General features: G+C 39.6%; 1 long non-coding RNA gene across 1 annotated transcript in view; it reads right to left on the bottom strand.

The window, feature by feature from the left end:
* LOC140698146 (uncharacterized) overlaps positions 1–19,593 on the bottom strand; it is a 338,999-nt gene extending 319,406 nt beyond the window's left edge. Inside the window, exons 1-2 of the long non-coding RNA XR_012075679.1 lie at positions 19,468–19,593; positions 19,092–19,362 (exon numbers count right to left, since the gene is read on the bottom strand). This is a non-coding gene — a long non-coding RNA (uncharacterized lncRNA). The remainder of the gene's footprint in view (positions 1–19,091; positions 19,363–19,467) is intronic.
* Between the last annotated feature and the right edge of the window lie 225 nt (positions 19,594–19,818).

The following is a 19,818-nucleotide window of genomic DNA, read 5'->3' as shown; positions in this document are numbered from 1 at the left end:
TGGGCTGTGATACATTTACAAGGAAGGTCTCAGCCATTCCCAAAGCTGGTATGGCCTTCAGAGATGGGCCACAGTAAGGCAAGCAGGAAGGGCCTTTATACCTCCCGACCATTGGCCAGTCATTGGATACAAACTCCCATTAATAGACAGTTCTCAGAGAGCAATTTCAGGGGAAGCGACAACAAAACAGCTAGGAGAACGAACGCCTCAGACTTGTAACAGCATCCACTACCCAGTGAAACCAATCTCTGAAGCTTGCTTTTATTGCCCTGTAGCTTTGAGGAGAGAAGGGGATTGCAGCAAGAAGTCAGGAAGAGAGTTGAGAGAACAGATGAAATAATCTTCAAAATATCCCTTTCAGTTTTTTTTTTTAAGAAAGTAAAAGTTGAGCGCACAATCTGGAAACGGCCAGGGCTCAGAAATTCCCTTTTTGATCATAGAATCACACAATAATATCAGTATTATGAGTGGAATTTGTCAATGAAGATGTATTAATTAAGCTCCTTTGAATTAGATTGCTTGTGTGCACAGCTGTTTCCAATTACATGATTATAGCTTACAAAGCCAACAATTGAAATCATGTTTTTTACCATCCAAGGGAGAAAGTGGCACACTGTACAACTATGAAAATAAGCTTTCATTCTGCAAGAACATGAAATGCAGAATGAGGACTACAGATGCTGGCCATTGAGGGAATTCATGCAGAAATATGCCCTCTGGCATGATGCTTATTCTAAATGATATGACTTGTCTCACAGCTCTTTTACCCAAGCAGATCTTTAAATTAACAATGGGTCAGCTTCAGAAGCACTCAGCTAGGGGATAGTCTACATAAAAATGTTTTTTTTTTCATTTTATTGGCCCAAAGCTTTTAAGTCAGGTGTCCCCAAATCACTAATGATGACATATAAAGAGGTCACTGGGGCTTCATCACCCTTGCTTTCGATAACTTTTATGTCTTATGGACTTAGACGAAAGGAAAACAATTCTTGTGACCCGTGCAGCAAGAAGAGTTCAAGGGTTTAGCCCTCAAGCTCTGTGCCCAGACGGAACTGGGTTTGAATCCTAATTCCTCCACTTAGTCACTCTGATTTTTAACAACTCAGTTAAGGAAGCAGCATATGGGCATCAAAGAAAGTCATTGTGGTGAAAATTTATTTTAGACAAATTACTTGGCAAAGGTGCTTTTTCAGTCTCTTAATTGATTAATTAATTACCATTTTTTGAACACCTCCTGTGTGCCATAACAGTCCTAACTATCTACACACACTAACCAATTAAATCATCAAGTCAGCTTCATGCAGTGGGTACCATGATTATCCTCACTTTATAGGTGAAGAGCTAAGCCTTTGAGAGATTATACAAAGTGTGCAAGCTGACTGCTAGTAAGTGGCACAGCCAGGATTATCAGTTAGTCATACTTAATAATAAACAGTGGTCATGATAAACAATAAATGCTAGGTGCTTTGGTCACGAGTTCCCAGTAGTAACACTATATGTACCACTGCTGCTGCTCCAGTGCTAAGTGACTAGAGGAGAGCCTAGACTCTGCCTACAGAATTATTTTACCATGTCTACTTCTTGGTTCCTTATGGAGATATTTAATTGAAGATCATAATACAGTTGACCCTTAAATAACATGGGTTTGAACTGTGCTGGGCCATTTATACATGGATTTTTTTTCAATAAATACACGTTACAGTGCTACACAATGTGAGGCTGGTTGAATTCACAGCTATGGAACCGTGGATACACAGGTTGACTGTAAAGTTATACTCAGATTTTCAACTGTGTGGTGGTAGTCAGTGCCCCTAGCCCCACATTGTTCAAGGGCCAATGGTACTTTCCGTACTAATTTATGTTTCTATTTGCCATCTAATATGTACTGCTCAAAAATCTCCAGTGTGTTACTGATGGCAAGTATTACTATATCTGTTGTAGATGAGGAAAGACAGAAGCACAGATACAGGAAAGAAAATAAGCAGGATCTCAAATTTGGGGATTGGAAAGAATGGAATTAGAACTTAAATCTGATATTTTGTCCTCTTTGTATTATAAGGAGAGAAAAATCAACAAACTTATGTTTCTACTTTTTTTTTTTTTGCCAAATCACATGGGTAGATTTTCATCCATTTGGAGAATTTATATGAGATGGTGTCATGTGAAATATAGGCTGTACAGAGTAAGTGTTTCACTTTGAGGGTCCTGTGTGCTACCTGAGTGCTAAGTTTTCATCTACCAGAACAGCTGATGCTCAGGAACCAAGGGGGACCTGCAAGACTGTGACATCATCCAAAAACATGCAGAGCAGTTTTAAAATATATAATTTGAACCATGAGACCAGCCACTTGAAAAAGCATGTACAACTGGCCCTCTGTATCCATGGGTTCTGCCTCCATGGATTCAACCAACCATAGATAGAAAATACTCAGAAAAAAAAAATCTAGAAATTTCTAAAAAACAAAACTTGAATTTGCTGCACTCTGGCAAACTTTTGCATAGTATTTCCATTGTATCTACTATTTACATTTTATTAGGTATTATAAGTAATCTAGAGATTATTTAAAGTCTTTGTATGAACATGAGTAGGTTATATGCAAATACCATGCAATTTCATATGAGGGACTTGAACATCTGTGGATTTTGGTATCCCCTGTGGATATCAAAGGATCACTGTACTGATTTGCCATTTGCCTGATTCTTGCCATTTGGCTGAGTTCATGGGCAACTCTAGAAAGCAAGTTCCACAGTGAATGGCAGTACAAGATGAATTTTGAACAATGGTCAAAGATTCTCTCAAAGGCTGAAAAAAGAAATTATCTGTGGGCAGTTCACCAAACCAAGCTACTCTCGTTCAGTTCAAAAGTGAACTTGCTGATTCAGATCACTTAGTTTGGCTATGGATACAATAGTCTGGTTTTAAAATAGAGAGAAGTAAAGGGAAAAATGAAAGCATTTTTGGAAGGTAAACTTAATGCCTTAAGTAGGAAGAGCATTCGATCTGGAAACAGGAGCTTCTATTTTGAATTCTGGCCTTAGAACTTAATTCTTTGTATTCTCTTGGTTATGGGCTGAAAGTTTGTGTCCTCTCAAAATTCATATGTTGAAATATGATGGTACAAGGAGGTGGGGACTTTGGGAAATAATTAGGTCACATGGTGGAGCCCTCGTGAATGGGATTAGTGCTCTTGTAAGAAGAGGCAGGAGAGCTTGACTATTTTTCTTTATACTGTCTCATAATTATACTTAGACTTCTTTAAAAATCAAACAAAATTAACATTTTAAGTATATTGTAAAGTAAATCTTGACTGAAACCAGAAATGTAACTTAAAACCATAAATTTGACAAAAGTAAAACATCATTGTTAAACTGATTAATTGCTTAGGGATGTGAATCTAAGGTTTATTCTTTTTATAATGTAAGATGAGTAAATATTGAAGTGGTTAAAGGGTTGTTTCCAAAGTTCTAAGATGTTTTTCCTTGGATAATGGATAAAAAATTTAAAAAAAAGAAAAGACTATATTTTCAATAGCAATTCATTTAAAAGAAAAAAGTAATGCCTGTTTAGGTACCACCAAAAATGACCTCAGGTCCAGATGATATGAACACTAAATGTTGGAATTTCTACATTTCCTTATCCAGAAAATATTTAAGTATTCTGCCAGACAAAGGGAGTAGACTCGCTTGAATCACAACTGAGTCACGCCTCAAGGAACTTAAGTACACATTTTGAAGTAGAGGGAAGCACATGTTCACAAGTAACCACCAACCAAGAGTGAGAGCTTTAAGTGCCCATGGAGCGAGAGAGTGAAACCCCCACCCAGAAGGCGAACACAAGGACCTCTAAAGCGGCTGTGCCCCTTCCTGGAAATACAGCATACGTTATTTTCAGAACAAGTGCTTTCTCTTATTCTAGACTAATTTTACATCTCTTTACTTCTTAGGATTTCTTCTCTTTTCACCGCACCATTCTTTCCATCCCACTCACCTTCATAGAAATGATCACTACCTGGTGTTTTCTTGCGTGTTAACTTTAGGTGTGGGCTTATTTTCTTTCTCTTACAATGCTCACTCCACCAGGGAAAGGTCCTTGTTTCTGTTGCTCACACCTGGCTCAACAGCGTTCGTCAGCTGACTTGTCCAAGCTCATGAGAGTGGATTGCTAAACTTTCAGGAATTTTATGAGCCAGCTGACATCATGGCAGTAGCTGAAAATCAGTCATGTTAGTAGTATTTATACGAGAATCAGCAAAAGCTACACATGCATTTTTTTTTTCCCCTGGGGAACTGGTTGCTAAACACTGACTTGCATACCACTTGCTGGGTGTCAGTGCCTAGAAACATGCTTGCAACATGGAAAAGATCAAACTTACGTTTGTTGATTGAGTAAAATAAACGTATACAAGAATATTTTCTGCTGGAGCTGTTATGTCTACACTCGCAAAGCCTAAGTAGGCTTTTGTCTAAGGAGAGAGAAACAGGTTGATCTATCTATCTACTTATCTCTTTCTATTATGTTCAGGAGTATTAGCCAAGTTTAATTGCATTTACTCTGCTCATACTTATTTTTCTGACCTTGGTGTGAGTCATATTCAAAAGATTCATTGTCATTTTCTAGGTAAAACTTACAAATAAATAACATGTATATACCATACCTTATAAATGTAGAAATCCAGCATAATGTTTAAGAACAATAGGATCTGAGTCATTGGGTATAAGTTAAAAATCCCATCCATCAAATATCAGCTATGTGGCCTGGGATACATTACTTAAACTCTAAAGTACTTATAATATAGTAATGGATTAGTCAAGGTTCTCCAGAGAAACAGAACCAGTAGGATTTAAGGAATATATATAAAGATTTATTATAAGGAATTGAATCTTGTGATTATGGACACTGACAAGTCCCCAGATCTGCAGCTGGCAACCTGGAGACTCAGGAGAGCTGATGGTATGTGGTCACAGTCCGAGTTCAAAGGGCTGAGAAACAGGAGAGTCAATGGTATAAGTTTCAAACTGAAAAACAGCAGACTGTGGATCCAGGAAGAGCCAGTGTTTTACTCTGAGTCCAAAGATAGGAAAAAAACACTGTCCCAGCTCAAAGGGAGTCAGGCAGTTCCCTCTTATTCATGTGGGAGAGTCAGCCATTTTTTTCTATTCAGGTCTTTTGACTGATTAGATGAGGCCCACTCATATTAAGGAAGGCAATCTACTTTACTCAGTCGGATTTTTTTTTTCTTGCATGAATTGAAAGTGTTTATATCTGGGCACTTTACAACCCACCCTGAACTGTCTCACCCATGCCAATTTCTGAGTGACGTTGTTCATATCCATGCAAAAGCAGTGCTGTAAATGGCACGTCAGTCTGTTTGTTCATCGGGAGTGTGGAGGTACTCAGCTGATTGATTAAGTGTTAATCTCATCCAAAAACACCCTCATTGATACACCCATAATAATGTCTGAGTAAATACCTGGGCACCCAGGAATGCAGTCAAGTTGACACATAAAATATATCATCACAGTTAAGTTCCCGATATAGGCTGTTACTACAAGAATTAACATTATTAGTATTGCATGATTAATACTCGGTGACAGGCATATCAGTGGGCATTTCACACACTGTATCTTTTGTTCCTGTCTCTCCTTCACATATAGTATTTTAATGATTAAATCTCAAAAGGCACTGTTACAGCAATATTATCATAGTATCTTTAGCATTAAACAACTAAAAACCCCAGATACAGCCTATAAATAACCCTGTATTCCTCTGCTGTGCTGAACATAGTAGGGCCATAAGAAGTTCTTTGTTGAATACACTTTGAGAAAATCTAGGGCAGTACTCAGGGGCCTTACTCAGAGCACATTTGTCATCAGAGAAAAAGCATATACTTATTTTAGCAAGTGCTATTTGTGTTAATTTTTCTTGCCTCTATCTGCTACAAAGTCCATGGGTGAAGATTTATTTTTTCAAACAGTTAGAGGTCATTACATAAAAATGGCCTCTGAATGCAAGAATAGCAGCATCATTAAAAGTTCATGGATGGGACAGTCAGCATTAACATAGACTGGAGAAGTAATTTGGCAATCTCTTCTTTCTCTAGGTAGCTTGATGAATGACTGTTTCCTTTATTCTGTGTTCAGAAATTTTATGGGCTAGGGAGACTGCAAGATCAGAGTTATTTGTGCCTGAAATCAGAAGCACTATTATCTAGCCACACTTTAAATAAATGTTGTAAAAGACCTGAACAAAGCATTTCCAAACACCAAAAATTCCACTTTTCTGAGAAACTTGGTAGTGTTTGCAAATAAATAAGAAAGAAAACTACATTTGTGGCTTCAAAGTAAAGCAAAAGCTCCTAGCATTGCAGATCATTTTACAAATTGGTATTCATTAAGAGCTCCATTGAATTAAATTAAAGACAGTGCAAGACTGATTATCTAAAGCTCTAATTTGGAGAAATTTCTAGATATTTTCAAGGACTATTGGAAACATTGAGATCATCATCAATTAGGTTAAAACAAATACAAATTTGACACATTTCAGCCTTCTGCAAGAAACAATAGGGAATGAGAAAGGGGAAGAATCCTAAGCTCTATGTCTGAGCCTCAAAACTTCTATATATGATGTTCTAGATATTCAGGGACAATTATTATTTTTATAACAATCCCTTCCATTATTCGATTACATATTCTGAAAATCGATTCACTCTCTTAATACTCTAATTTTAACAGTCATTCTTATTCGTAACTCCCCAGTGAAAGGTGATACCTTGATTCTTTTCTCCCTAAATCTGTCTTAGAAACACATGCATATATTTTATGTTATCTGCCATTCTTCCTTCTTTCCAACTTCCACATTCAACACATTTTTAAATACTTGCTACTCCGTCCCCTGGACTTCTTCACTCTATCTCAACTATCACCTCCTTCCAAGCATGGGGCACCCTGAACTTTCATCTGAATAATTTCCGAAATATTTCCTGCATAGTACCCCTTTCTTCGCAGGGCACCAGAGTGATCTATGTCATCTAAGAAGCAATCCCTTTTCTGATTAAAACCTTCCCTGTCTATACCACAGCTGTGAGTGCAGACCCCAAGCTTCTGCAGCCTTCCTGAGATGGCCATTGCTTCTCCTCCATTCACAACTCCTTGTGTTTCACTCCACTGTTCTGTTAAGCCAAACTTTTCCATCCTATGAAAGCATCTCACGTCCTCTTGTCCGTCAAACTTTACAAAAGCAATCACCCCAAAAGCAATTACCTGCCACTTGCTCATTTATTTGGTCCAGAATCACCAGTTCTCTGATGCAGTGTCAGGTGCGACTTCCTTCCCTGGTGGCCCAGGAACTGCTCATATGCCCTCCTTATGTGTTCTCACCGCATATCTCACATTCCAACCCATATACTCCTCCCCATGTACTGAACAGCCTATTTTCTTAGCTGTCTTCCCAACTAATCCACCAGGGCCAACTGTGACAAATTCATTTGTAAATTAAGTCTTGATTACAGTTCTGAACATAGAAGTGTCTCAATAAATATTTGGGGAAGGAAATAAAAGTAAGTTTTGCTATACGGAATAATTATAGGGAATAAGACTTGGACCAATCTTTCTTCTTTTGTCTCCTCTGCTCTCCTCTCCTCTTCTCTCCTCTCAACCCTCCCCTCATCTCCCTTCTCCCCCCTTCACCTCCCTTCTCCCCCTCCTCCTCTCTTCGTGCCCTCACTTCCTGAGCCCATGCTACTTGTGATCTCACTGAACTCCATGTCCATTTTTCCTTTCTCCTTTTCCACAACAGTAACCTTATGATGCACTATTTCCAATGAATTTTGGAGGTGTGGGTGGAATAAAAGAAGGAGAGGAGGAAAAGTAGGGGGAAAGGAGAAAATGGAAGAGTCGCAGGAGATTTAACATCCATGAAGCACTTTTATGTGCCAGGCACTCCACCGAGTACTTCACCAGCACCTACCATCACATCCTTACATCAGCAGTATGTGAGAGGTGCAGTTATCATTCCCATTTTATAGAGAGAGAAACTGAGGCAATGGGAAGGGGACACACCCAGGGACTGAACATGAACCTGTCCACCTGCCTCCCAAGTACACACTGCCTCCCTCACTACACATCAAACCACTGCTCAGGTCATTGGATGTGTACAGAGCTCTTGAATGAAAACCCTTTGGTCTCTTTAGGCTTTAAAGCCAGAACTCAAGATTTGGGGATACTCTCCCAGGTGTGCGTCTGGAAATGCTAGAAAGAATGAAAACATGGCATTCTTTTCCCTATCCATGTACCTTCCCCAGTCTCTGTTAGGACTCTCCCCAGTGACTGTCCTGCCCAGTAGCAGTGCAGTGTCAATGCAATGGAAGGAACTTTTTCCCTCGGAACACAACCTAACACTGCACCAGACTCGGCACATGTTCGGAGTAAAAACTAGGGTCCATGAAATCCATTCCATGCCACGGACTTCCTTCCAAACTCCCCTTTATATGCAGTTGTTAGTGGCCTGAACACAAGCTACCACACTTTTATTTATTATTTCCCCTGGGTACATGTTTTTTATTTCACCAAACTTATGAGCCCTCTGGTGAAATGCAAGAGTTATTTCTTCAACTTGAAGTAAATTTAATTGACTTACTTATTTAAATACAAATAGAGGTACTGCACTAGATTACAGTATTATAAAATTATGGTTTCAGATATAGCTAGTTCTTAGAGTTGTCAGTGGAGCTTAATGAAAACAGAACAAAACAAAGCATATGTCTTGTCTTTAACATAGACCCACTAGGAGTCTGCATGAATATCTGCCCCACTGATTCTGATAATGGTACTCAAGTTCCTTAGCAAATCTTGTGACCCAGTAACTGTGGTTTGCACCAGAGAGTTCTTCACCTTGGCACAGCTGACTGGACCATGGAAGGTTCTTCATTCAGTGGAGCCAAATTACAGGCCTCTCAGTGATTTATTTCTTGAATACACAGGCTAGTCCTATTTGCTAGTGGCAGAGATCTGGTCATAAATACCCTGATTCTGCCACTTATTAGATGTGTAACCTTAGTCAAGCTCACTTAACCGCTTTGAGCCTCAGGTTAGGAATGGGCAGAATTAAAAATGTGCTAAGTTTGTTCCTTTGCAAAATAAAGATAACAATAGAACTCAACTCACGGGCTTCTAAAAATTATGATGCATAGAGAGTACCAGATTATAGGTACTTTTCATCATACCTCTTAAGGGGTTGTTAAAGGGAATGATTTAGCTGATGTATCTAAAGAGCTTGGAACAGTTCCTGGCACCCATAACTGCTCAGTAGGAGTTAATCATATGTTGCTGTTGTGATTTGATTTCTACCTAACTCTTGGTTGTGTGTTTTCTTTCACTTCCTATAATATGTCTCTGTAACTCACTGGACCTGTCCATCCTCACACACTCATTCAGCTAGAGTCCCCTGAACAGGCCCTGTGTGGGGGTGCCCGCTGAGCCTCTGGGTCGTATCCTGGGAACTGCCGAGTCTCTCTCAATTCTCTGCAACTATTTTGAGACGGCAGCTCTGCCCTGTATTCTTCACGGACAACCTGGGCTCCATAGAGAGCCCCTTATCTAAGCTCTCCTTGCCGTCTGGGACACACTCAACTGCTTGCACTCACCAAAGAATGTTAGTGTCAGTTGTTTATTTGTGAACACACAGGGCTACTACATACAGCTGCCCTGGTCAGGATCTTATGACAGGTGAGTAGATGTTCCAATGCAGCCCTAGTTATTAGTCAATGCTTCTTGGCATGGGACTGGATCAAATTAGTTCAGTAAGAAGATGTTTTACAATTTCTCTGCCTGGAGAGGTTACGTTATATCATTTATCTGTGCTAAAGAAGGGCACCTTTTGATAGTTGGCATAATTGGCCATGGTGGACCTAAATGTGTCTTTACTAGCCTGTAAGTTCCTTAAACTCTGGAATCACTATCATCTTCAAATGTGTTCATTTATGTATCCACTAATTCAATCATTCGACAAGCATTTATTGAGAATCTACTTTGTGCCACTCATTTTCCTAGATTCTGTATCTGTTATTTTTCCCTCACATGGTGAAAGGATTTTGTAAGGGGGGGGGTGGTCCCTGAATCTCAAACATCTTAGATATCTCATCAGGTCAAAGCTAGAGAGACAGACTGGTGTCACTGAGCAGAAGTGGTTGGGACTAATGAATAGATAAGGTGGGTTCCATTTGACAAGACTTGTCCTTCACCTGGACAAGCCATGTTCAAATAATAATTTGAAGAACACCTTTCAGTCTGTTGTTCTCTGTGAAATCTCTAATTTTTAAATGTTGACAACAGATTCAAAAACACTTTCTTAATGTGTAGAACAAACTAGCCATATCTTGGTGATCTGCCCACTTCCAACTTACAAGCTCTAAGAAAAGGGTTTGTTTGTCAATATTTATCCTGAAGGATTTTGGGTGGGGAATAGTCAGGGTTGGGGTAGATAGGGTGGGAGGAGAGCTGTAGAACAAATTTGTATGTTAAAGATAATCCTGGCACAACTGAAGTATTTCTCATGATATGGAACCTTGAAAATTTGCATTCAGTCCCTCTAAAGTGCTTGTTAAAATGCTTGTTCCTGACCTCACTTTTGATGTTTGGAATCAAAGTAGCTGAAGAGTGTACTGGGCACCTCTGTGTAAGGAGAAGCCCCAAACAACAAAGACCACGGAGCATGCGATCTCCTCAGCAGGGAGAAGGATTTTTTATGCTGTATTGACGAACATTATGAAATAACACTTCCTTTCTATTGCTGTACAAAATGAAATAGGCCTCTCCTTATGAGAACAATGTCAGGATTTGAAATATTGGAGATCATGAGAGTTGACCTGTTGCTTAGTGCCAATGTCACTCATTTGTAAATTAGGGATTTACTTATTGACTTAATAACTCCTTGGTAATCACTGTCCATAGCATCCTTGTACACAGAGACCTCCTGAATAGTGTATTATTGACCTGAAAGGTGATGTTTTATCATTCTGCTCAGGCTACTGCATGTTTTCAGTGTTCTCACTCCAACAATCTCCACATTAAAGAAAAAAAAAACACAAATTTACTTTCATTAAAATTAATGGCTGGTATGCTTATCCACAAAAGGGAGACTCCATCACTCACTCTGCAGCAGTAAAGGATAGCATTAGATAATTTTGATGGAATGTATTAAGACATAAGCACTTACTTTCCCATTTACAAAATTAATAAAATTATCAAATTCTAATTTAAAATCCTTTTACTGTCACTCACGGAGCTTTGCTTTTTTTTTTTTGACCTATTTCATCCTTTCACTCTATCTACCTACTAATAAAAATTTCACTGCATAGAACATAATGATAAACTCCAAGATGTGAAATATTTTTGCAAAACTCTAGAGCCCAGAATCTTGATACTGGGCAACCGTGAGATGAAGATTCTTTCTTCATCAGGTGAAATATTGGGACATTCATCCTTATTACTGAATCAAAACTGGCCTTAGTTAATGGTAGGACTGACAGAGACTGGGTCTCATTCCATAAGACGCCAACTGGGAGGTCATACAATGGGAAAATGATGAAAACCCCTGGGACATGCTTGTCCAAATATTACACTTTTCTTATCAATTGAATTACAAGCAGAATAATGTCTTACAAAAATTATCAAACACCACAAAAGGTCTTCGCAAAATCAAAAGCTGTGTAACACACATGGTAGAGTGAAATGGTTCTCTGCTGTCAAAGGAACCCAAAGGTACCAACTTATGGTTGGGAAAATAGTCAAGAAAAACTCCTAAATTTACATTAAAATGAGAGACCATTATTAATTTAAGGATGGTGTTAGTTTACAGACCATCTCTTATGGACAAAGAGCACATGAAAGGGTCCTAAAGTCTGAAAACATGACAGAGGCATAGATAGAAAGAGAACACAGTCAGAAGAGAGCTTGCCATTCTGATACATTTTCATCATGATGGGCATGTACTTCCTTTCAACGGTGAGCCTGTTCCTAACACCAGTAACTCACCTCCTGAATGCCATGGGTTTTATGTCATGGAATGGTAAGATAAAGGGCAATACTGAAAAAGGCAGAGCAAATCGCATTGATTCATTCAATAAATGAAGATTCTGCAAACTATTCCTTATCACTCTTAGAGAAAAAAAAATACGCAGAAAACACTAGGAATATTTCATCCTGCCATGGGACTGTAAACCAGTAACTTAAATAAAAGTATAGACAGAAGCCTTTTTATGCAGGAATCTTTGAAACTGCATTCAAGAATTAAAAGTGTGCGTAATGAGCAAAGCATTTTGATATATGTGCTCTCTTTACATATCATGTTTTATCTTTGTGTCAGACTCGTGGTTTAGGCAGATCGCATTTTTGACAACGTGAGTTGTAAAAATCTAAAGAACAAAGAAAAGAAAACAAAACCTTCGGTTGTTCATTCCTTCAGCATTCATGAATGCGTACTGTGCTATCTTCTGTGTCTGAGGCTTATGTTAAGAACTAGAATTACACAGTGAGTGAACATGACTCAGGTCTTCATATGGAGCATATGGCCTATGGAAAATGGCTGGCCAAGCCATCGACATCTCCTGGGCTTTGGGTTCTCTCTACTCACGTTGAAAGGACTGGATGAAGTTTCCTTATGTTCTCTTTTCAGACCAAAACTCCAACAACTACTCAAAGAGCTGCACAGAATCTTCAGTTTACAAACAAAATGTGTAGATGTTCTAGGAGTGCAATGAGCGAGACTCTTGTGAAAGGTCACTTTCTATCCCTGCTATCAAAGAACACGTCTTGCCTTTCAGCTTCTTTCCATCAGTGTGAGGCTATAACTTGTATTTAATTCACTCACTATTCCCTATCATGTACTCCTATTTACTACCATTTTTCACTCCAATTTAGAGAGTCCTGTCTATGTACAGGTTAGTCAGTGTACTAGGGACTTTAAGTGTATTATCTTGAATTTGATCAACACAACCCAAGCATTATTATTATTCACATATTACAAATGAAAAAAAAAGGATGGAAGCAACCTAAATGTCCATCAACAGATGACTGGATAAAGAAGATGTATATATATACAATGGAATACTACTCAGCCATAAAAGAAGAATAAAATAATACCATTTGCAGCAACATGGATGGATCTAGAGATCATTATTCTAAGCGAAGTAAACCAGAAAAAGAAAAATACCATATGGTATCACTCATATGTGGAATCTAAAAAAAGAAAAAAAGAAAAAAAAGGACACTATGAACTCATCTACAAAACAGAAACAGACTCACAGACTTAGTAAACAACCTTATGCTTACCAGGCAGAAAGGATGGGAAGGGATAAATTTGGGAGTTTGTGATTTACAAATGTTAGCCACTATATATAAAAATAGATTTTTAAAAGTTTCTGCTGCATAGCACAGGGAACTATGTTCAATATCTTATAAAAACCTTTAATGAAAACAAATATATGCATGTATATGCATGACTGGGACATTGTGCTGTACACTAAAAACTGACACACTGGAACTGACAGTACTTCAATAAAAAAAGAAGAGAAAAATGGAACTGAGGGAAATTGAGTGACTTACCCAAAGTCATGCAGGGATCAAGTGACCAAGCCAAGATTCAAACTCAGAAGGCTGATCCCTAAGGCAGGTGCACTTCACCTCTTCATGAGCATCGCATCAGGGCCCTTGTTAAAACCCCCTTGTCTCTAGCAAGATCACCATTCTGGGAGCCAAGCGCTGGCCCCTTAGACTCATGGGCTTCATCCCCTCTAAGGCAGCACAGACCTCAGCTGCTCTTGAAGCATTTTCTGACCCTCCTCCCCAGCCTGGTTGGAAGCAGAGCCTCCTCTGTGCTTGCCGCCATAGCTGGGCAACCATATCTAATAGTTTTACATTTGCTTCACTTCCCCTTTAGATGTCAATCCCCTAAACAGAACCATTTATGCCTTTTTCATCTCTGAATCTCCAGTCCTGAGCACTGGATCTGACCATGACAAATATAAAAATATGTGTTGAATAAATAAATAAATGGCCATGTGAACAAATGAGTGCAATGCCACTCAATCTGCCTTGCTAACTATAATTAAAACCATACAATTTTACTGGGTCTTGAGAAGTTATGTCTAGGAGTGGGTGAGCTAATTAGGAATATATTAAACTTAAGTTTTATTGCCCTCTGTGATGTTTCAATTAATGAGGGGGAAAAAAAGACGATAGAAAGGGAAGTCTATGAGCAAAGTAACATTAGCTATTACTGTTCATGATGAAGAAATTGTTTTGTGGGAAATGATACAGCACAGTGTTTCACAGTATTCCTGAACCAGCAGCACCTGTCTCACTGGAAAAGTATTACATTCAGAAATACGGGGTATGAGCTTGGCAATCCAAAATTTTAGAAACACTGGTGTAACCATACCTAGCTCCCGGGTACTAGGTACAGAAACTAACCACCTCAATCTTGAGTTGGCCTTTTTGTCATTCATTTTATTTTACGTTGCAGGTCAGGGGCGGGAGGGGAATGTTGCTGGTTCCAGCCAGGCAGGCCCCTTTGAGGCATGATCTGAGAAAACTCTCTTGGCCCCATATCTGGGGGCGATCACAGTAGGACTAAGTGACCATATTGTTGGGAAACTCCTGGACACTTCCCCCTCTGTATACAGTAGACACTCAATAAACATCACTGACAGAATGGCCGTCATTCAAAAATCCACAAATGACAAATGCTGGAGAGGCTGTGGAGAAAGGGGAACCCTCCTACACTGCTGGTGGGAATGCAGTTTGGTGCAGCCACTGTGGAAAACAGTATGGAGATTCCTCAAAAGACTAGGAATAGACTTACCATATGACCCAGGAATCCCGCTCCTGGGCTTATATCCAGAAGGAACCCTACTTCAAAATGACACCGGCACCCTGATGTTCATAGCAGCACTATTTACAATAGCCAAGACATGGAAACAGCCTAAATGTCCATCAACAGATGACTGGATAAAGAAGATGTGGTATATTTATACAATGGAATACTACTCAGCCATAAAAGCCGACAACATAACACCATTTGCAGCAACATGGATGTTCCTGGAGAATGTCATTCTAAGTGAAGTAAGCCAGAAAGAGAAAGAAAAATACCATATGAGATCGCTCATATGTGGAATCTAAAAAACAAAAACAAACAAACAAAAACAAAGTGTAAATACAGGACAGAAATAGACTCACAGACAGAGAATACAGACTTGTGGTTACCAGGAGGGTGAAGGGTGGGAAGGGATAGACTGGGATTTCAAAATTGTAGAATAGATAAACAAGATTACACTGTATAGCACAGGGAAATATACACAAAATGTTATGATAAATCACAGAGAAAAAAATGTGACAATGAGTGTGTATATGTCCATAAATGACTGAAAAATTGTGCTGAACATTGGAATTTGACACAACATGGTAAAATGATTATAAATCAATAAAAAATGTTAAAAAAAAGAACTGGGTTCCATATCCTTAAAAAAAATAAAAAAAATAAACATCACTGACAGAGTTAACAGATGACCTGGATTGACAATACAGATCGTTCTAAGGAGTTTATTTTCTGCTAATGGGTTAAAATGATACTCTGTCAGAAGAGGAAATGCAGCACCAAGCCCTCAGATTCTAATTCTGGACTCTGTCAGCGTGTTTCTTGTCTCTCCTCACACACCTGTATAATCTCTTTCCACTTGTTTTTAGAGAAATTCACTTACAATTACCTATTGGTTATTACTGGGTGAGCAAAACCTATGTATCTCTTGCTTTTCTTTATTGCTGTGTCATTTTCTCAAAAAAACAAACAAGAAAACAACCCAAAAGCATGGAAGGCAGCCTCTGGACGATGTTCTTGGTAGACAGATTGTGTTGCTCTTGGGTTTGTAGCAGGCTCTACTGGGCACTGCTGGGATGACTCTGGATGAGCACATGCTCTTTATCTACACAAGTGAGTGCTTTTATTATCCTGTCTTCCTCACGGAGAGGATGGTACAATCACAGTTCAGTGATTAGAAGTCAGGAGGAGGGGGAGGAGGAGGAGGGAGAGAGGAACAACTGAAACAAACCTTCCATCTGACAGGAGCTCTCTTCTCCTTTGCCCTTTTGTTGGTCTTAAAGCTAGCACACACACCTGGCTGGTGATGCAAATGAATCTGCGTGGCTTCTATGTTGTGAGATGTGTTGGTGTCTGGAAGAGCTGCCACTAAAATGAAGCCAATTTTCAGGAGACTTTCAGCTGTAGCTCATGGCTGGTGGAAGCACGAACTCACTGGCATTAAGACATTCTGATGATGAGTAACGCTCAATTTCATTTTGAAGCGTCAATATTGCAAATACTCAGTCTAGATGTAAAACTGGCTCATGTGTGTTTGGTTTATTTGAAAGACACTGCAGACTATTGATTTTTTTTTCTCCCCTTCAAGAAAGTGAAAGCAGCGTATCAGTGTGTCCTTGGGCAATGGACGTAACTTACATATGCTTCTCTTAGCTCATCTGTATCAGGTACAGGACTAAAAGTGATGTCAAATCACAAGTGAAGAATGAGGGTGGGAAGGAAAAAGGAGGGAACAGAAGGAATAGAGTGGGAGAAAAGGCAAGGGTGAGGTGCTTAGTGTCAAACAGCCGAAACATCCAATGAGCACATACTTAAAATAAAAGGTCTGTAGGTGTGACAAGAGACACATATGCCAGATTGTGGACCATCACAGAGAAGTAGTAGATAACTCAACTTAAGGATCTCAGAGAAAGAGTCACAAAGAGAACAGAAATTGAGTTATCGACCGAGGGAACCCAAAGAATGTGCTGCAGGAGGAGGAAGGGTGAGTACGTTGTAAGAGGAGGATGGACATGTTCAAAAGGATGGAAACAAAAGGAGATTGAAGTTGGACCCTGTACTGCATAATGGAGAGTGATGAAAAACAGCCCTGGGAAATGTATAGTACCTAACAGCTATCTTTTTTTTTGTTTTAATGCAAACAGAATGTTTAGAAAGAAATGCACCAAAACGTTAACAGTGATTATCTCTGCACGGTAAGAGTATAAGCTGATTTTAGTTTATACTTTGTATGATTTGCTATTTTCCAAACTTTCTGTAGTGAGTGTATATTGCTTTATAATCAGAATAAAATGCTATATATATTACATCTATCACACAGGGTCACAGTGCGGATTAAATGTGACTATGGATTCATTAACCTCAGTAACATCTGCATGCTTACTACAGGCAATACACTCTGGTAATTTTAAAGCCTAAGGAGAGAAAAGAGACAGGCTTGTTCTCTTGAAGCTCATTGTTTTTGCAAGGGAGACAGTAACACAACCAGTCTAAAGAGGGAAGTCAGGTCACATGGAAGCACCAAGGAGTGTCTCTAAATGTAGAACAGAGTTTACTAGAGGAGAGGATACCTAACACAGGCTGGTCTTTGAAGGACAGGCAAGGAAGGGCAATCTGGGAGAAGAAGGTAGCACGTGCAGAGACAGGACCGTGGTGTGGTGTTTGGGAAATCACAAGTAATTCTGTACAGTAACGCAGGATGGGAAGAGTGAGCAGCCTCCATAGGCAAGAATCAGGTGGAGTCTTTACGTCCAGCTCAAGGAACTGAGATTTTAAAGTCATTTAAAATTAAAATAATTGGAGAATTATTTTTGAGAGAGTTGAGAGGAAGGGTTAGTTTACCATGGAATGAAGGTATAGACAACTCACAACGTCCTCAAGGGAGGGGGATTATTTCATAAAAGCTCAGAGCCAGAGATGCAGCGACATGAGCATACAGGAGATGTCAATGATGTGGTGAGGCTGAACCTGGAACTGGCTGGGTTTTCACTTATGAGTAATTAAAAAAAAAAGTAGTTAATGGTCATCAGCTACATTTCAGTCTTTCCTGAAATTTTTCCATTTTGAACTTTCCTTTCTATCACTCCATGTGATTCTGGTGTGCTAATCAGTCATGTGACTCAAACTGACAAATGTAGATGACTTACCAGGACTGGCCAGCATGATTCACTGAGAAGTGGCCCCACAATATAACTAGGGACAGGGTGAACCCCTTACAGGACAGTTTAGAGTGCCAGGCAAGAGAAGCTTAGTTGGAAGGGAGCAGCAAGCAAGGAGTTACTGGAAGCGTCCCTGAGCTACCTGGGAAATCTTTTCTTGAGGATGAAGACAGCAGAAAGGAAGGTAAAAGTGGGTAGGGGTAAAAAGTTGAGAGTCAGGGGAAGAAGGAGAAGGAGGAGGAAGAAAATGAGGAGGAGGAGAAGAAGAAGAGACGACAGAAGGAGAGGAGAACAAATGGGAGAAAGAGGACAAAGACAAAAGGACAATGTAGTCTAATCAACTGGATCCAGATGTCACTGACACCAACACCACCCACCTACTGGACTATTTCATTGAAATAACCAATATAGTCTACTTTTTTTCTTAAATGAGTTCACATACGGTGATCACAAACTGGGAATATATTATACATGGAATTTCCCATGAAGAATGAAGGTGGGGAGGGGCAGGGGGGTTGCAGGAGGATCACACTGAGGAAGGAGGCAAAGTGAAAGATACAGTGTCTCATGGATGAAACAAGGGAGGTGGGAATACAACCAGAGAAGTAGAGTCAGGTTATATGGAGCACAGAAGAGGGTCACTTCAGAATGGAGTTCCCTGGAATGGCTTTCCAGAGGAGAGGATCCTTAGCCCATATCTCTGAGGACAGGTGAAAAATTTCAGTCCAGGAGAAGGCTCATTAGATTTCTGTTGGGAGACCACCTGCTCGGCTCTGAGGTTCTCCTTTCATCAGACTTCTACTCTTCTAAAAGTTTTCCCTGTCATATCTAGAGAACATTGTCTTTATCTTAGTGCTAAAGAATGTCATTTCCCTTTTTTATTGAAAATTATTCTTAGGTTGAGCACTTTAAGAAAGGAGCACTTGGCATGGGGACTGAATGGCCTACAGTGGAAACTGTTTGATCTTTGCATCGTGTATTGCTACACAGCAAACATAGAGGTTTAAGACACGTAATGCACACACAATCCATCACTGTTTCTGTGGATAAGGAGTCTGGCTTACCTGGGTCTTCTGCTCCAGGATGTCTTGCAAAGCTCCAATCAAGGTGACAGACAGGCTGGAGGGCTCATCTGAAAGCTCAACTGAGGAAGAATCTACTTCCAAATGATTGCTGGCAGAATTCAGTCCCCTGTGTGCTGCTGGAGAGAGGGCCTCAGTTCCTTCTCAGCTGTCAGCTGGAAGCCACTCTCGGTTCTTTGCAATATAGGGAAGTTGACAGCGTGGCAGCTAGCTTCATCGAAAGCCACCAAGGGGGAGAGTCTACAGGGAGAGACTGATGGGAAGATGAAAGGTGTAATCTTATATACTGTAACCATAGAAGTGAAATCACATTTATCATGCCATAATCTACTCATTAGAAGCAAGTCAAAATTCTCACCCATGCTCCAGGAGAGGGCCTAATCACAAGAGGCATAGTATCAGCAGACAGGGAGCACTGGCAGCCAACTTTGAGTATGTCCTCCACAGTCTTCTCACTTAGGAGGGGTAAGATCTTTTCTGTCTCTTCAAGAACACCTGGAATTGTAAATTGTAGTAAAATAAATATTTCAAAAAAATTACAAATAAAATAGTCAGGGGGAGGTGACATTTCTAAATTTCCACTTAAACATCTTTTTAATTTCTATAATGTATTTCATATACTATTATGGAATATTATGCTAGAAGAACGGAAAGAAGAGAAGGATTTAGTGTTTGAGTAGCTACAGTGTGTCCCACTCCTCCCATTAGA

This window comes from Vicugna pacos, chromosome 9 (assembly GCF_048564905.1).
Source record: "Vicugna pacos chromosome 9, VicPac4, whole genome shotgun sequence".
NCBI classification, from domain to species: domain Eukaryota; kingdom Metazoa; phylum Chordata; class Mammalia; order Artiodactyla; family Camelidae; genus Vicugna; species Vicugna pacos.
This window is presented reverse-complemented; position numbering and strand designations above follow the sequence as displayed.